This window comes from Setaria viridis, chromosome 7 (genome assembly GCF_005286985.2).
Source record: "Setaria viridis chromosome 7, Setaria_viridis_v4.0, whole genome shotgun sequence".
In the NCBI taxonomy this organism is placed as follows: Eukaryota; Viridiplantae; Streptophyta; class Magnoliopsida; order Poales; family Poaceae; genus Setaria; species Setaria viridis.
The window spans coordinates 5,063,978-5,083,460 of NC_048269.2; the positions used below are offsets into that span (position 1 = coordinate 5,063,978).

Consider the following 19,483-nt stretch of genomic DNA (forward strand, 5'->3'; position numbering starts at 1 on the left):
GCCAACAACAACTTGATCGGAAATGCTTGTCCAAAAGGAATGGCAATTGAAATCGCAGACAACTTTGTTAAAGTCGACTATGCATTTTCTATGGAAACCAAGAAGCAGACTAAGGTTCATCCAAGAGAGTTTGTATTCCCTTTCGAAGAAACAAAAGGATATACCATCATCTTCTTCTTGTAAGGTGCATAGGAATTGGATGGCGATGAGGCAGGAACATTCCTCAGAAATGGGTATAAAATTATCACATCCAATTGTATGCCAAACAGTAGCAAAGTCGACTATTGACGGCTCTTAAGTACCAAATCTAGGACGTCAACTCCTGCATAAATACATAAAAGATAAGCATCAACAGTAGTGGTAGGGTTTATTACTAACCATTTCCACAAGTGTTAGTGAATATTTGTATGCATGTGACTTATCCTTATAAAGGAGGAGGAAACACACCCAAGAAGAAAAGAAACACAACTCCAACCAATCAGGAAAGAGCACACGGATCCATGGCCCACCCCAGGAGGTAAACACCTTAATTTGGCGTGGGCACCCTGGACCAACTTGAGCACCCACTAGGAAGCATCCCAGACGTAGGGCAGTGCGAGAGGTGGTGCCTAGGGTTTAGCCGAACCCATGCTTTGGCCAATTTAGCCCTAGCACCCCTCGAGCTCAACTTCCACGTGTCGACTCCTGGTGGCTTCCTAAAGGCGGTTATGACCGTTTCGCCAGGAGGTACCACCTCAAAGCCTTGGATCCTACTAGGTGGCACAAGGAGAAGAGTTGGAGGAGAATATTCCCTTAAGATTCCCTTGAGATACTTGGAGGAACTCCACCCTCCCAAGGCACCCCCCCTCTATAAATAGAAGGGGAAGGGGCTCATTTGAGGACACACCATCCAAGAGAGCTTAGAGCCTCATTCCAAAGGCAAAGCCTTGCCTAGCTTGTGCTTAGAGTAGGGTGAGAGTGAGGGGTGTTTGGGAGGAGTGCCGGAGTGTCGATACTCTCCTCCCAGCTTGTACCTCTACGAATGCTGCTACATTCTTCAGAGTTAAGTAAGCGTTCATGATTCCTTCTTGCAGTGTTATACTTGGTTGCACGAATAGCCTTATTCCCTTACTATGTTTGTATGCTTGGTTTATATGCTCGTATGCTAGTCATATACCCTTGCTATCATAGTATAGGTTTGAGTGCTCTCATGTATGTTTATAGTATACACTAGTAGCATTTATATTTGAATGAGATCAGTTCTCTTACTTTTGGGTTCATCACTCTATATTTATACGGAGTGCCATAGTTTGCTACAGGATATCAGACGTAGGTAGACTGTGATAGTAATCAGTAGCGTAAACGTGGTGTCTGGGCTAAGGGTTATCCTTTGTTTGCTTTACATCCCACGGGTTGCTAGAGGTAGGCCGTAGGTGGTGACAGCCCTATTGGTCATTTGTAATCCTCCACATTCGGACATAGTGTAGAGTTGGGTTCGTAGAACCGCTAGCCAGAGTCTCCTGATAGATTAGGGGTAAGTTGGTGCTCGAAGCAAGTTCCATCTGAGAGATCGACCTCTAACTCACATATAGTGCTATCCTTAGGAATCCTCTCTACCCTTGCTGCCTACCTTGGCATGTTCTTGGACCGACTAGTATAGAGTTAGTGCACACACGTTCACTTGGATTCGATACCCTTGGAATACTCTGAGGTGAAACCTACAACGGTATCCATGCGCTTGCGGTCGCTAAAATACCCAACAAGCTTTCTAGCGCTGTTGCGGGGGAACGGTTGCTGTATCTATGTTCATACCTATTCGTCCTCGTATCTTTTTCTTTTCTTTATTTCTACCTTTACCCCCAATACCCATGGAGAAGCCATCCTTTCAAAGCCTTTCTACCCGAAAGGGCGAGTTCTTAGAGCCATCACCCTCTTCACAACCAATCCTTACATCCGATTGTGAACTCTGCCCTAACATAATCACTAAGGTTTGGAACCTTTCCTTCTCTAGGTTAGATAGTGAGAGCCCATACCACCATCTGCATTAGTTTGAGCACCTGTGTTCATGTTTCACCATTGCAGGCATGGCACAATATATCCTCAAGTGGAAGTTGTTCCCCTACTCTCTTTTAGGGAAGGCTGAGCAATGGTACACGTATACTATAGGCAGCATGAACGGCAACTGGGATGAGCTTAGAGGCAAGTTTTGTCTTGAGTTCTTCCCCTATCCTGTTTCATCACTCTACGAAGGGATATCCATTGTTTTCAGTAGAGAGAGAATGAATCCATAGGTGTAGCTTGGGTTAGATTTTTTCTTTTAGTGAAATCTAGACATATCCTTTCAATGCCCAAGTCCTTGCTACTATGCAACTTTTATGAGGGCCTCGATAAGGATTCCGCCTATGATCTCAACGTCATCGCTGCAGGGTCATTTCTTCATAAGACTCCGGCTGAAGGTAGGAAAATCCTAGATCATATCACTGAGAACACCTCCTTTGTAGTCAAGTCTAAACCCCTCTGAGAAGGGTGTAAGTCGAGCCATGAGGATGTTCTAGCAGCCGAATTTGATCCTTCACCTTCCACATCCTTAGATTCAGCCATAGAACCCTCACCTGAACCAGGAACATTGGAGGGAGAAGAAATTCAACCTCCGATGTTCCCTTTCAACTTCGAGGATGATCCATCTAGAAACCATAGAAACACCTCAAATTTCTTCAATGCCCAACTAGGGAAGGAACCTTCTTCTGTCCATATCTCTCAATCTAGAAATCCCTTGACAGAACCTTCCCCCAGGCCTATGGTACCTCCTCCTCCCGATCCTCCTAACGAAGCATCCCTCAACGAGGCCATGAAGGAGGAATGGTCGAATGGAGTGTGACACTTTTCCGAAGCAATTTGGATTAGTTCACTCTCTACGATCATTCCTGGTTCTATAAGGGGAATTATCATAGAAGCCCATATTAACCCCATCATGGAGGTTAATATCATACCATGGCACTTAATGTACACTCTTTTGGGTAATGTTCCGCTAAGACCATTCGACAAGCTCCTCAAAAGTTGTCCTTTGGACACATCCTTGAATGTCGGGGGGCCGCAAGTGCCTTGCCGCTCACAATAGACAAAATTGAGGTCAACCTAGACTTCCACATCTTTGATATCCTCAATTTTGATCTTCACATCGGCTGCCCATTAGAAAAACTCCACCTAGACGGTGCATCTCTAGGGAGCCTAGATGAAAAGATTAGGGAAGCCACTTCCGCCACCGCTACCTCTTGCTTAGAAAATCCTATGCTGAAATCTCATCCCAAGCAAAACCTGCTCGAGAAGGTGATGCATGCATCTCCATTTGTATCATACGAGCCCGTGTTCTTTGTGGTCGCAGAACTTTCTGCCCCCGAATAGTATGACTCGGAAGAGACCCTTCAACTTTGTGAAGACGAACAATCACCATCACCCTCGATCGAGTTTGAGCCTCTTCCTGCTAGCCTGGAGTACGGCCTTGATCGAGATCCAACCATGATCTATCACAATAAATCTCTTGAGATGGAGAACCCTTGGGCCATGGAATTTTGTGAGGTGCCAACTCTGGAGGTCGAAGGAAAGGATTCCATAGATGACATTGGTAGCTTCATTCTTGAAATACCACAAGAACCATGCTTGTATAATGCCTCTCCAGAGTCAGCCACGCTTTGTGCCCTGCGCATGCACGAGGGCTTCCCTCTCTTACAAAAAGTTTAGAAGGTTTGTTGTAGATGCATATGTTTGTCATAAACATTGCAAATTTTGTGGATGCGCTGTGGCACTAACCTTGCAGCTAAAGCTTCAATGATACATCAGCAATTGGTGGTGAGAGGGGAACACATCACCAATGATATCTGCAAGAGGATGTTCCCATGGTCAAGCTTGTGACCGAAAACAAAGCACTGTTGGGAGATAGCCCGGATTATCATAGATTTCCCTTTCAAATAAAAGCAAGAACATTTTTTTAGGATAAGTTTTCCTTAGGGTATTTTTCGTCGCTGACCATTTCAGGTGGATATCAAGAAGAATGATGGATAGGTGATGCCTAAGAACATGGGAGCTACATCGACTACAACACCTCGGTAAGTTTTGTTGAGGGAACGATTTAGGAAGCTTGAACTCCACACACTTGAATTGTGTTGCCCAACAATCCAAACTCCAAGTGTGGGGGAGGTATGTGAGTATCTCGAGTAAAGTTCCTCCCGTGCCAAATCTAATCTTGGTTTGGAGATGGTGTTGGTTCTTGCATCTTGCCCCATAAAAAAAGAGGAGTTACCATGGCGACGATTCAAAATTATTCATCACCCAAACACCATGGTAAGTACCCTCAGGTACGTCCTGCTTTTGACTTTAAACAAAGCCCTTCCGAGAGGTAGCCCGAACTTCACCAATCTTATACTTATGTTTATCTACCTCTTGAATATAGCTTGATCATGCTTTCATGCTTCCTTTATCTATGTTTGTATGCTATGGTTTGAATGTATGTTTAGCTACGTTCATTCATAGGCCTTTTAAATTAATCATGGTGCTTAGGTTAAAAATGTCTTCTTCAATCAAACTAGACATGGTGTTGAGTTTGATTGATGAACCTTAGAGTTAATAATTTCATGGATATTGGTTGTATATGTGGACTAACCCATGCAGGAAAATCTTCAAATCCAAATGGGTAAGTCATTGAGCTTGATTCAAATGGGAAGATAAACCAAGGTGTTGGATTCATGTTGCACAAACATACAAAGGAGGTACATATCAATGGTCCACCGTAAGTATACCCTTGTTTGCTTATGTTGGTGCATTTTTAATTCAGCCTTGTTTTGAGTTAGGTCTCATGGTGAAAATAAAATAATAAAAAAATCCCAAAAATATTTGAGTTCAAATAAAGTAAGGCTCTCTTATTTTCGAACCAGCAAGAGCCCCTCTTTTGTTTCCATCTTTTTGTTTGAATAAAGCACCAGGTACAAGCACAAGTGTGGGGGAGATATCTCAAGGTCATCAACATACACACACACTCGAGATCTGCCATAAAGGTGTCGCACAACATCGACTATGCCAACATGGCAAGGGACAAGGCGATAGTACCATAGTGAGTTGGCCACTCCCATTGTTTAGCCGAACCACCACTGGTCCGCCTCAATCCCCATCTTCTTCGGGAGCGATGGTATGTGCACTCTACCTCTTTACTCCCTGGTTCATGAGTTTGAATGAATCTCATCTCTGATCATTAAAAATTAAACTCAGAATTAAAGTGAACCTTGGCTGAAAACATGCTCCTTATGGTTGGCATACATGTTCTATATTCCTTGCTTGCACCTGTTTGCTTGTGAACCTATATCTTTAGGAAAGCATGCTATCTAGGTTGTTGATGTTTGAGATATGGCATGATAAAATGAACCTTGCTCTATTCTATCCAAAAGTACTTTGGAAATTTATGTTGAAAAATAATGACCTAGCTAGCTCCTCAATGATATGCCTCCATTCTACCAAAACCATATGATGTTCATATTGAAAAACCTATACACATATGCTGCTTGCTATCATGTTGAGTTTTGCCAAATTCTTGTGACCCTTGTGGAATATTCGTCATACTTTCATGATCAAGATCACGTATACTCCACTTCCACATACTAGACTTCTTGATATACACCCGCTAGGGTTGATTCCCGATCTTTCGATGAGAGGCGTAGATAACTCAATTGGTGGATGGAGACGACGTTCACGGCCCGACTACAGCCTTCCAAGCTGCGCCTTAGCAACCGATACACCACCTCCAATGGCTGCCGCGATCTTGTGGAGCGTGTCACCCGGCCACTAGGGCACTCGTCCTGCAAGCAATCGAAGAACAAGCAAGAACAAGTATAACAAGCAACTCAATTGCAAATATAGAGATGAAAACCAATCTGAACTCACAAAGTTGGGGTTCCGAATCGAGTAGAACGGATGGTCTAGTCGACACACGCGTCTACAAGGAAGTAGCAATGGCTAAACTTACATCAAAACAAAACCCTATCTGTTTGTGGTGGCTCTAATCCTTATTAATATCTAGGAGGACGACCAGGGGGTTGTTGGGGTCGTGCTCCAACCCTAGGACATGTCCCTAATGGACCCAACTTGATACACGACCCATTGGGCCAAAATAAGACGACATGTTGGGGTAGAGCTGCAGTCCGAATCCAGCGCCAAAACGTGTTGGATTGGATCTCTTTCTTTCCTTGGGCCAAAAGTGACGTGGTGGCCTGGTGGAGGATGTTGGGAATACTTGGACTTAGCCCCAACCCCCTGGTCGTCCTCCTAGGTATTAATTAGGATTAGAGCCGCCACAAACAGATAGGATTTTATTTTGATGTAAGTTTAGCCATTGCTACTTCCTTGTAGACGCGTGTGTCGACTAGACCATCCGTTCTACTCGATTCGGAACCCCAACTTTGTGAGTTCATATTAGTTTCCATCTCTATATTTGCAATTGAGTTGCTTGTTATACTTGTTATACTTGTTCTTGCTTGTTCTTCGATTGCTTGCAGGACGAGTACCCTAGTGGCCAGGTGACGCGCTCCACAAGATCACGGCAGCCATTGGAGGTGGTGTATCGGTTGCTAAGGCGTAGCTTGGAAGGCTGTAGTCGGGCCGTGAATGTCGTCTCCATCCACCAATCGAGTTATCTACGCCTCTCATCGAAAGATCGGGAATCAACCCTAGCGGGTGCATATCAGTTGGTATCAGAGCAAGGTTTATCGGTGAGAGACTTCCAGTTCCTTGCTGTTTTTTAATTACCTATAGTCCAGAAAAGCACAAAAAAGATAGTAGATTAGTTTACCTGTAATCCTATAAACCCTTTGAGCCTTTGCTAGCATTGCTTAGTTAGGGCTTGTTGAGTTTTTGGTTGCATCGGTTGTGTCGAGTTGCTGGTCTTAGTGTCTATTCCTTTAGAGTTTTGAGTTCTATCACGTTTTGGTCACCACGAGACCCACCATCACCATATACATCATCGCATCATTTCTGCCACCACGGTTTCATGTGATATCCTCATCATTACTGATATGAACCCGCTAGGGTTGATTCCCGATCTTTCGATGAGAGGCGTGGGATAACTCGATTGGTGGATGGAGACGACGTTCACGGCCCGACTACAACCTTCCAAGCTGCGCCTTAGCAACCGATACACCACCTCCAATGGCTGCCGCGATCTTGTGGAGCGCGTCACCCGGCCACTAGGGCACTCGTCCTGCAAGCAATCGAAGAACTAGCAAGAACAAGTATAACAAGTACTGAATTTACTAGATGAAGATGAAGGTTTCCAACTCAATCTCAATACGGTGGGGTTCCGAAGACAGCAAGACGGGCGGCTGATCCAGCACGCGCGCTTACAAGCAAGTAGCGAGAGCTAAACTTGATCTAAACAAAATCCAATCTGTTTGTGGCAGCTCTAATCCTTATTAATACCTAGGAGGACGACCTGGGGGTTGTTGGGGTCGTGCTCCAACCCTAGGACATGTCCCTAATGGACCCAACTTGATACACGACCCATTGGGCCAAAATAAGATGACGTGTTGGGTTAGAGCTGCAGTCCGAATCCAGCGCCAAAATGTTGGATTGGATCTCTTTCTTTCCTTGGGCCAAAAGTGACGTGGTGGCCTGGTGGAGGACGTTGGGAATACTTGGACTTGGCCCCCAATCTACTTCTTTGGTCCTCCATGCCTTCCATGTGTGTTTAACACTATTTTTGATCCATGTATGTATTTCTGAAATTGATAACGAATACACATCATGGTGCAACATCAATTCATCAAATGTATCACATATAATTATGATAAAGAATTGTTTCACCTCGGAGTCAAAATATGCCAATATGGTTATATCCGAGCATGTGATGTCTCATCACTTCTACATTGGAATCTAGTAACATCCCATCCATCCATCCACCAAATAAAGCTCCACATGTGGTGTGACCTCTCTCTCCAAATGTATGTTTGCAAAAGAGACATGGGCTATGCAAAAAAAGGAAAAAATAAGAAATAAAGCCATGCTCAAAGCATGATGAAAACAAGAGAAAAAAGAGAGAGAAAAAGAAAGCCCGTGTCCAAAATAAAGAGAAAAGGGAGAGTGATGGAATCATACAAAAGGAGTCCGTACACCTTTCCACCATATTCCATCCACACACTTACACATCTTGATTAGATTGTATGACTTGTATTCTACTTGGAACGGGTCTTTGGCTTTGCAACATATGTGATGCAGGTATGCCTTGTCTTTATCCCGATCTTGAGCTCCACATAAGCCTTATTAGAAGTAGGGTGAAGAAAGGCAAGCTAATGCCTTGGTGAGGAACATACACATTGAGTGATATGAGAGAATCAATTGAGGAGCTAGGTAAGGTTTTCTTTTGAAAAACATTATTAAAAACCCAAGTTACTAAGACAGAAAGAGTGGAGGGGATTTGAATCAAGACCGTTCTAGTCATCAACCACCCAAGGTAACATGATAGACACTTCAAAAGTTCACAAGTACAGGTATGGCTTTGGATATCTTACATATTTGACCCTTACCATAAGAAGTAATGTTCCACCTTAGACTTTACCTTTCACTCGAGGACGAGCAAAGGATAAGTGTGGGGGTGTTGTTGATGGTTCTTAAGTACCAAATCTAGGTCGTCAACTCCTGCATAAACACATAAAAGATGAGCATCAACAGTAGTGGTAGATTTCCACAAGTGTTGGTGAATATTTGTATGCAGGTGACTTATCGAAAGGAGGAGAAAACTCACCTAAGAAGCAAAGAAACACAACTCCAGCCAATCAGGGAAGAGCACACGGATCCATGGGCCAACATCAGGGGGTAAACCACCTTAATTTGGCATAGGCACCCTGGACCGACTTGAGGGCCCACCAGGCAACGTCCTAGATGAAGGGCGGTGCAAGAGGCGGTGCCCACCCATGGTTCGGCAGAACTGGCCCTGGCACCCCTCGAGCTCAGCTTCCACATGTCGACTCCTAGTGGCTTCCTGAAGGTGGTTATGATCGTTTCACCGAGAGTTACCACCTCAAAGCCTCAAATCCTGCTAGGTAGCACAAGGAGAAGAGTTGGAGAAGAATATTCTCTTAAGATTCCCTTGAGATGCTTGGAGGAACTCCACTCTCCCAAGGCACCTACCCTCTATAAATAGAAGGAGAGGGGGCTCATTTGAGGACACACCATTCAAGAGAGCTTAGAGCCTCATTCCAAAGGCAAAGCCTTGCCTAGCTTGTGCTTAGAGTAGGGCAAGAGTGAGGGGTGTTTGGGAGGAGTGCTAGACTGTCGGCACTCTCCTCCCAGCTTGTACCTCTACGGATGCTGCTACATTATTCATAGTTAAGTAAGCGTTCGTGGTTCCTTCTTATAGTGTTATACTTGGTTGCACGAATATCCTTATTCCTTTACTATGTTTGTGTGCTTGGTTATGCTCATATGCTAGTCATATACCTTTGCTATCATAGCATAGGCTTGAGTGATCTCATGTATGTTTATAGTATACACTAGTAGCATTTATATTTGAGTGAGATCAGTTCTCTTACTTTCAGGTTCATCGCTTTGTATTTATACAGAGTGTCGTAGTTTGCTACAAGATTTCAGACGTAGTTAGACTGCAGTAGTAATCAGTAGCGTAGATGTGGTGTGTGGGCTAAGGTTTATCCTTCGTTTGCCTTATATCCCACGGGTTGCTAGAGGTAGGCCATAGGTGGTGACAACCCTATTGGTCCTTTGTAATCCTCCACCTTCAGATATAGCATAGAGCTGGGTTCGTAGAACTGCTGGCTGAAGTCTCCTGACAGATGAGGGGTAAGCCGGTGCCTAAAGCAAGTTCTATTTGAGAGATCAACCTCTAACTCACCTATAATGCTATGCTTAGGAATCCTCTCTACCCTCGCCACCTACCTTGATGTGTCCTTGGATCGACTATTACAGAGGTAGTGGACACACGTTCCCTTGGATTTGATACCCTTGGAATATTTTGAGGTGAAAGCTACAATGGTATCCGTGCGCTTGCTGATTTATTCGCTGTCGCTAAAATACCCAACAGAGATGTGGCTAGTGCCTTCTCAGAAGTTGGGGTCTGTATTTTGGCCACCAGGGTGTTGACTGGTGTTGACCTGATAGCATTCCTCTACCTTGGTTTGGAACCTGAATGTGGAGCCAGATTACTCCGGACCAGACATTGATCCATTGTTTTGACCGCGTGCAGGATTGGTCGCCCAAGGATGAGTGGCATCCCCAGGTCACTAGCCGTGTCAAGGACCACAAAGTCCACAATGGCATAGGAACCTTTGATCTCTACCGATATGTTGTGCAATATCCCCTCGGGGTAGCGGATCAACGAATCGGCTAGCTTCAAGCGGTTCATTGTAGGAAAGAGAATAGGGGCATTTAGTTTATCAAGCATAGTCTTTGGTGTGATGTTGACACTTGCACCAAGGTCGCAGATGGCTCGATCAACGTGGAACCCCCACATTGAGCAGCTGGTTGCCAGGTACCCTAGTTCTTAGTTCTTGACTGCTGGTTCCTCCCATGAGTTTCTTCATTGATGCCTAGGTCTCCCTGCATGGTTAGTAGTGGGCGGATACCGAGATGGGTTGCCCCATTTAACAGTGACTGCACTCACATTTTTGGGTTGTCCCGGGATTTTCCCAGGTTCAGAAATAGGAATAGCAGCAGCGATTTGAGCTAATTAGCTTTCGATCATTTTATTGAAGCTCACTTGATTTTTAAAAGCAGAGGAAAGACTTTCAATTTTGACATTGATGCTTTCCAGAGTTTTATCATTGGCGGCAAGCTTTTTAGAAAGAGATTCATTTATTTTAGCTTGGCCAAGAATAAAATCTTTTAGGGAAGGTTGGTTTGAATTGTAATTCAAATTAAAATTACCATTATTACCTTCCTGATATGGTGGGCGCGATTGATTCCACCATTGACCTTCCTAAGGATGGTACCCGTTGTTGTTGTTCATGCAAGCGACATCTTCTTAGCTCTTGGGGCAATCGTTCCCCGAGTGGCCTCCATTTCCGCAGACCTCGCACGTGAGGTGCGAGTCCAAGGCTTGAATGGGTTTGAGCATTAGTTCTTGGGGCTTCTCCTATTCTTCCATGCGCTTGAGAATAGATCTAGCTTAGCGGCTTGCATGTCTATCTCCTTCATGATGTGCATGCCTCGCATATGAGGTTGGAGTCATTCTTTGCTCCACCCCTGATTGGAGACCATCTTCTTGAGTTGAGCCGTTGCTCTGGTAATAGTGAGGTCAAGGAAGGCTCCTCTAGTAGCGGCATCAAGGTAGGCTTGTGCTGATGTGGTTAGCCCATTCTAGAAGCTTTGGAGGACGAGCCAGTCATCCATCCCGTGGTGTGGGCAAGTAAGGATGTATTCTTGCAGCATCTCCCATGCCTCTGGGATCGTCTCCATACTTGATTGTTGGAAGCTAGAAATCCTTCCAAGTAGGGAATTTTTTTTGCCCAACAGGAAGAATTTGGCGAGGAACACCGTGAAGCATTTAGCCCATGTGTTAACAACATCCTTGTCCTTGTAGAACCACTATTTCGCTCTCCCAAGGAGCGAGAACGGAAATAGGCGGAGTCTAATGGCGTCTTGAGTGACTCTCGTCATTGTGACCGTGTCACATAGGCGAAGAAAGTGTTGGACATGAGTATTTGCATCCTCGTTCAGCTTGCCATAGGAGGGGCTAGCCTCACTACAAGGATTTGACCTTTTTAGCACCACTTGTTTCCGCAATACCACACATTTGGTTGCAGTATTTGGTTCTATGGCAACCAACGGCACAATTGGTAGCAATATATAGGCCTTATGGCCACAAAAATTGTACGTTGCATTAGTCATAAGCTTAGTTGCAAGAGGGAGGCGCTAATGCTAAGGTGGAAAAGGTGGTTGCGAGTATGGGTTCCTATTGCTACGACTAGTGTTGAGTTGTGATAATATTGATTTTTTGTTGCGATAGCTAGGCATTGTTGCCACCATTGTAAAGTTGGTTGCAAGTAGCTGTGCATATGGCCACGGTGTAATTACATCGTCTCAATCTTGACCTACGTTGCAATAGTTGTTGCTATATTGCATCAAAAAAAGATTAGTTGCAAGTAGTTGTGAATATGGCCACCATGAAACTGTGTTGATTTAATCTTGTCCTGCGTTGCAAAAGATCTTATTATATTGCATCGAAAAAGTCATTTGTTGCATCCTTTGAGGTTCGACTGCCACCAACATCATATGCAGCCTTGAGTATATTTGGCTGTTAGAATATTTATATTGCCACTAAAATTTATTCGTTGGCATTGTATATCATTTACACTAGAGTCTGGAGTGCGCCCCTGGTGTGCTAATCTTTCGATCAATTATGTAAAATCTTCATTAAAAGGATTGATATTCGTGCACCAGTGTCAAGAATGTAATATATTTTGGGGAGGTGCGGCACCACGATAGGAAGGGAGGGGACGGTGGCACAAATAGATAGAGAAGGGAAGGGTGCGGCAGAGAAGGTAAGCGCGCGTGATTAACGGAGACGAAGTGCGGGTACACGCGGGCATGGTGACGAAAACAATGGAGAGATCTGCTGGCTTTTTTGTCACACCTTCAGCCTGACAGATGGACATGGCAGATGGACCCTCCATGAGGAATAAGGTGGGTCTAAATCAGGTGGGAATGATTTTCCATTGTTTTGGATCCTTATAGTATAATAATAATATAAATTGGGTGGAAAATATTTTCAATTGTTTTGAATCCTTATAGTATACTGGGATCATGTCCGTGCGTACGGGCGAAACAAATACTTTCCTTAACCATTCATTTTTATTGTATAAAATTTGTGTAATGGCATGTATAATAGAAGTATGCACTATGTTTTAACACAGAAGTACAAATCATTATCCATGAAAATAGAATGCCTACCTAGCTATTTGAACACTACATAACAGATTTTTCCCATTGCCGGTTTCATGTAATCTTTCTCTCGCTCAACTATCAGCCTACTTCCCTGGCAGAGCTCCGTGCTAGCATGCTGCTAGTACCTAGCGGCAACCTCCTGTAACCTCCTGTGCTGCCACTTCCCATCGTCAATGTCTCCATCAGCAGGACCAGCACCCTCACACTGCCGATTGATCATCCATCCAACCGGTCAATAATGCAACGGCTCAAGGAAAAGGAAACGATGTCAATATAAAATCACAGCTTAGTATAAGATGCCTCATCATATTACTACAGACCTTCAGTAAGACCTATTCATGAACAAGTACAATATGCTATGGATATTGGCAATTGGATGACACAAAACGTATTATATACTTATTTTAGTTTTCAAAAATACTAGACCTAGAATTTTTTATTTATAAAAGGAATTGGCAATTCATTTTCTTACCTACACGATCAAATAATATCCATGGTTTCAATAAAATCATTATCTAACAAGTTCATGTATCAATTTGCATGGTTTGCAACTTGTTGGACCAAAGTGATGCAATCCTACATGTTGTTGTATGGTGGATGCAATTTACTCTTTTGAACTGTAATAACCCGGTGCTTAAATGTGCAAGATGCAAGTCACTGCCACAAGTTGTTAGGCAGACTACAACCTACAGATCAGCATGTATCTCCAACCACCAAACGTGGCAAAGAATAACAGGAAGAAATAACTTGCAAAACTGTACCATGAGCTTTAGGCAATAGCAACATCAACAAGCTACCGTATGCAATCGAAGCCTAACGTACTACCAAGGTACAAATACCTACCTTTTGGATCGGAGCCTCGGCTTTCTCAGCATCTTCCTCGGTCGCATCATTGACCGTCTTAATCTTTGAGGTGGCCTCCTTGAGATTTTCATTGCTGGGGAACGTGTGGGTGACCTCACCAGCGACCTTTTCCATCGCCTCTGCCACCATGTCAATCACATTGAAGAAGAAGGATCCATATTGAGAGCAGTATGGCATAACTATGTTGTACCATCTTATAACAACTTAAGAATCTTATCAACTCACCTTCAGCACGTCAAGGACTCAAGGTACTTGCATGCTGCTGCATGCATAGCCCCCTAAGGCTCGAAAGAGCCAATGAAAACCCACATTTAGAAAACTTCAGTTTTGTAGCTAAGTTAAAATCTATCTAGGATTGCAGGAGCTCACAGGTTCAACAATGAATGTGGACATGGCTGCTTAGCAGCCATAGGAGTTCAGCTTCCCTGGCGTTGTACTGCTGGCATGACCACCAGAGAACTCTGTGTTGCCTGCACGTAGAGACTGTCCGCTATCGAAATATTTGCTACAGCTTTTGCGTCTCCCATCCATTTTTGCCTGTACAGCTGGTATTCAGTATTGAATGTGGACACGGTTGAGAAGAGCAAACATAAACAGAGCATTAGAGATATGGAGGAATATGTATATCCAGCAAATTAGTCATCATAGACATTGAAGTCCATGGATCAAATCTTGTATGCAGGGCTCAGCATGGTATATTGTGGCTGGCCTCAGTTCTGAAACTATCATGCCCAGTTGTATACTGTGGTGGGTACCTACGAAGGGAATTGATCACCAGATTTGAACATTGAAGATTACCTGAACAATGAATATTCAGTTAGCTGGCATTCTTCTTCATCCCCACTTCATGTCTGGAGCAATCTAATGTCACAACCTATAATTCCAAAAGAGGTTCAGAAATTGAAAAGTGGTATGTCAGAGAAAATACATAGCAGAAATTGGAAAGTGATATGTCAGAGAAAAGTGATTTGTCACACCCTATCATTTCAAATGCTCATATGCACAAAAGAACAGGAAATTTTGGCTCAAGATTCAAGTTTGCTACGAGATGGGTCATCTTCTATCTGGATCAGGAACGAAGATATGAGGGCCACACAATTATTGAGGCATCATTCAACACCCATATCTTCTGTTGATATCTTGTCTTGTGCAGTACATTAGTTGACACGTATGGTGGTAGGTACACAAGATTAAAGTGGAACAACATTATTTTGAACAACACATTTTAGCAGAAAGAGGGTATAGCCAAGCAAGCCTGGAAAATACCAAATCATGTTTCCTATAATCTCTACAAGCTACAGGGATTTTTGTCCACTGAAATTGCAGCTATATTCCCAGGTTTCTTGCTATGTTGTTCTTTTGAACATTTATACAAACATGTCGTGTGCAATGGCAAATAGCATAGCTCAGCAGATTGAGCACATCGATATCATATAGGAGTGTAGCGTGCTCTTCATTTTTCCCTCAAATTTCAAACTTCTATCTTCTCTCTGATCTCAGACTATGTTTGGAGCCTGCCTTCAAGAATTATTGCTCTATCAAAAGCAGCAACCTTGTCTTCTCTTTCAATTTCCAAATATCTTAGTCTGGCATTTTCTATCTGTAAGGATTTGCTTTGGTCTATGTAGAACTCGACCTTATTAATCTGATTAGTATAGTTGAAGTGAGAAAGAAATACCATTATAAGCTGCAATAAGCAAGCTCACAAAATGAATTTAGATAGGATAAACATCAATACACTATGAGCAAGGAAGAACTTAATGACCAGGGATCTGCAACTGTTAATCTCAATGGAACGCTCACATCAATTGCAAGTTGCAACCTATTTACATGCTAAGATTTCCAGATGCCTAATTGTCTAATCTACATCTACTATTCTGGGAGAGCACAGAGAAAAACCGACAGAGGAGATTGCATGGGAGGAGAGAGGACGTGAATCACCTCGGCTTGATGGACGGCAAGCAGGCTCTTCCTGGATGAGTGCAGAGGAATGAGGCCATGGGGCAGTGCACGGGATCTCCCTCACGCGTGATGCGGCGCCGTCGCTTCCAGGAGCACCAACCGCCGGTGGGGAACGGCTGAACGAGTGATGGCTGAACTCCTGGCCTTAGCACCGGCACCGGCGGTGATGCAGGGAGGGGTCGTCGGGGGGCCGGCGGTGACGCAGGGAGGAATTGGTGGCGGCCCGGCAGCGACGCAGGGGGGACGACGTTGGTGGGGCGCGGAGGAGGCGAGGAATGGGCAGAGGGAGGAGAGGTGGCTGCGGCTCGAGAAAAGAAGAACATGGGGGAGGGTACAGGATGACGGAGGGACAGAAAAAACGGAGGGTAGAGAAGTGAGCGGAGGCTAATGGAGCGATCTGACGGTAGGAATTAACCGAAGCGAGGATCACCGGGTGAGGCTCAAAAAGTCATCTCCTTGGTTTTTTTAAGTTGTGGAGATATAAAATAATAATAAGAATAAGAATAAATATGTGTATAATTGCTAATAAAACATAATTCATTTTACATTAAAAAAACATGTGAACTCAATGTTATATCAAATTGGCATTAAAAAGACAAAGATAACTAGTACTCATCACCTTAAATCATAGTGGAAGAAGGGTGTGATTATGGATATTTCAACAGCGTAGCTACCATTGCTTCTCCGGTGTGCCATCCTGCATCAGCGCCGCTCGCCATTGCCTCTCCCATGGCTTCTGACATCAGCACCACCCGCCATTTCCTTTGCAGTGTGGCATCATGCATCAGCGCCACGCACTATTGCCATGGTGGAGAGGGGATGCGAGGCGGCAGCTCAACAATCAACAGCGGTGGCAGATTCAATTCCAATTCCAAAGAGAGAGGGCAAGGTGTCAATGACCAATGAGTCCCCTTGATCAATTTTGGTCAATGATAGGGCAGCCATGGTGGAGGCCGCCTCCCTGGTAGGCTCGTGCCGGAGTGCGTGGGGCCCTTCCATGGCCGGCAGTGACGCACCTCCACGCTCGTCGCCCCTTTTTGTTCTTCTTGCACTTACACCAAACTCAGCCCTGCCAGGTGCGATTTTAGACCTACTGATTTCAGATTCAAGCACAATTACTGAACTCGATCTTTAGTGAGACTAGTATGGTTCCAAAGCATTGTTTCAGATCCTGTGATGTTTTGTGCGGAGGAATTTATTTAAAGGATTGTGCTTCGGCTCTTAATAGATACGAGAAGAATGAGGCCCCCTTTGGTAGAGCTTCTCAAAGTGCTTCTCCAACAGCTTTTGATGAAGGTCTACTAAAGGGGCAATTCAAAACGGCTCCACCACCGAAATCGGGGAGAAGCCACAAAACAGCTTATGCCAGAGAGGAGGAGCCAAAAAAAGTGGCTTCACCAGCTTCTTCTCTCTCTCGAGCATTAAGTGATCATAAAATTACCCATATTGCCATTGAGAAGCTGTTTTACCAAACATTTTGCAAAACGGCTTCAGCTCCACTAGAGAAGCTACTTCACCGAAGGAGCTAGAGCCGAAGCCATTTTGGAAGGAGTCGAAACTCTACCAAGCGGGACCTGAATCTCAATCACACCTACGAATGCTTAAAAAAATAGCTGAATTAATGTTCTGTTATATGTTGTGATTTTCTTCTAATTCATGATTGTGGTCCTGTTGGCATCTTTGTTTCATTATAAGTAACATGATTCCCGTGCGCAGTTCATGCCATTTTATTTTCTGAATTGATCTACAACCAGTACATGGTTTACTCAGATATTGCGATCAACCCATATTATCAGTTCTCTTTTCTCTACTCTTCTCTTCTCTACTCTAAAAAATAAAAAAGGTGAAAAAACATTCTTTCGCTCCGTCCCCGCACCCCCTCCGTTTTTTTTCCTCCCCTCGTTTCCCCACCTCTATATTATTACTTACCCCTATTTGTACCTTGGTCCCTCTATATTATTACTTACCCCTATTTGTACCTTGGTTTACTTAATTAGGATATATTCGTAAACATAGTAACTCTTTGACTGCCACCTTCCTCCGGAATAAAGTAAAGAGTAAAATACACTGTAGGCCTATCAACTTTACACATGGTGTCACTTAGGTCCATCAACTCTAAATGTGCATTTTTAGTCCATAAACTTTTCAAGTCATTCACCACAGGTAAATACACCTCCACGTCGACACCAAATGGTGATGGGGCATCTCCTCTCTCCTCTCTCTTCATCTTCATCTCTTCTCATGGTGTTTGGATGGAGAATTTTGTCAAGCATGTCGTGGGTGAGATGAGCTCTAGCGGATGCTTCTTGCTGCCATGCCCTACGCTACCTGTCTCTCCACAGCCCTGCTGTCCGCGCACCACAGGGACGCGACCTCACCTTCAGTAGGGCCCGCCCAACTATGGGAGAAGGAGAAAGTGTCAACCAGCGGGTGCGGTGAGTGTAAGAGGCACGGGCGGCACCGAGCATGGCAAGGAAGCAAGCGCGGGCCATGGTTGTTGGTGTCGTCTAAATGCTAGTCCAGGGCCACTATCCATCGGCGGCACCGCCGCTTTGGCAGCCAATCGCCATCCAAATCAACACATAGTGGCTAGAGTGGCCCTTGGATGCGTCCCTATCAAAATGCACGCGCCTGTCAGTTTCTCCCCTCAAGATAGCCAATCCCGCTAGCCAAATCCTCTGGTCGTGCTACACCAAAATCAAATCACTGCCACCCGAAGATCCTTGACCTCCTCTGCTATGCCATCGACCCCTCCTCTTCGATCTTGGTCCACGAGCGTGTACAAGCTGCCGTCATCCACATTACTGTTGGTCGGACATTTTTCAGCGCCTCCACCCCAACCAACTGTGCAACTTGAAAACTTTATGGATCCAAAAATACACTTTCGGAGTTGATGGATCTAAGTGACACCCCGTCAAAACTTGATGGAACCTTCGGTGCATTTTACTCTAAAATAAATAACGATACCCTTAATACTCATGGGTGAAATGCTACAATAGTATACCCGTGCGTTTCTGGATTTATTCGTGATCGTTAAATATACCAACAATATCTCTTGCATGTATTGTTAAAGTTCAATGCTTAGATTGCTTCCCTATTCTCTTTGGCTTTCAATATTGTAGTTGGATTGGGGAACATGGATTTGTTGTACCCTATTGGGAGAGTTGGAAAAAAAATAGTGCTCCAGCAAATCCTCTTTACTTTTAATTTTTTTCCAATAATTATTTTTGTGCCAAGCCAAATATTTTATGTGGTTTGTAATATGTAATAGATGAAATTGTGTCAGTTTGCACATATCTCAACCTATGCCACATGTTCTTATGCTTGTTTTTTTATCCGCTCGTAATTTATACTTAAACAAATGCATCAATTGAAGTTTGACAATATCATATTTCAACTAGACAGACGGTCAACATCCGTAGTCGCTCCTATTCAGTCTCATTCCATGGTTTTTTCCTTGTTTCCTTCGTTTAAATCCATTACAGGATCAAAGTCTTACTTCTGATCGTTCTATTGCTAGATTGGAGTTATCGAAGCAGTGCTAAATATTCCAAAATGAAAACCTCATGATTTTCCTGAGTATTAACGAAGCTCTACCAAATCCTTAAGCGGTGGTGTTGATCGAGGGCAACTTGAGGCTGATAAACAAGATGGGTACAACTTCGATAATGATTTCTCACTCACCAGCAAGAGTTAGCAAACTTGAAAAAGAAGGTAAAAGATTAAGATCAATTGCTAACTTGTG

At 44.0% G+C, this 19,483-nt stretch overlaps 1 long non-coding RNA gene across 3 annotated transcripts; it reads right to left on the reverse strand.

Annotated features, from left to right (window-relative positions):
• Positions 1 to 12,800: 12,800 nt before the first annotated feature.
• On the reverse strand, positions 12,801 to 16,084 carry LOC117865827 (uncharacterized). 3 transcript variants are annotated; one of them, XR_004642643.1, is made up of 6 exons: positions 15,718 to 16,084; positions 14,575 to 14,650; positions 14,146 to 14,321; positions 14,002 to 14,054; positions 13,756 to 13,895; positions 12,801 to 13,159 (listed from the first exon to the last, which is right to left on the reverse strand). It is a non-coding gene; the product is annotated as an uncharacterized lncRNA (long non-coding RNA). The 3 variants fall into 3 exon arrangements; XR_004642642.2 differs by having other exon boundaries at positions 12,801 to 13,117; positions 15,718 to 16,081; XR_004642641.2 differs by having other exon boundaries at positions 12,801 to 13,895; positions 15,718 to 16,083.
• Positions 16,085 to 19,483: the final 3,399 nt, after the last annotated feature.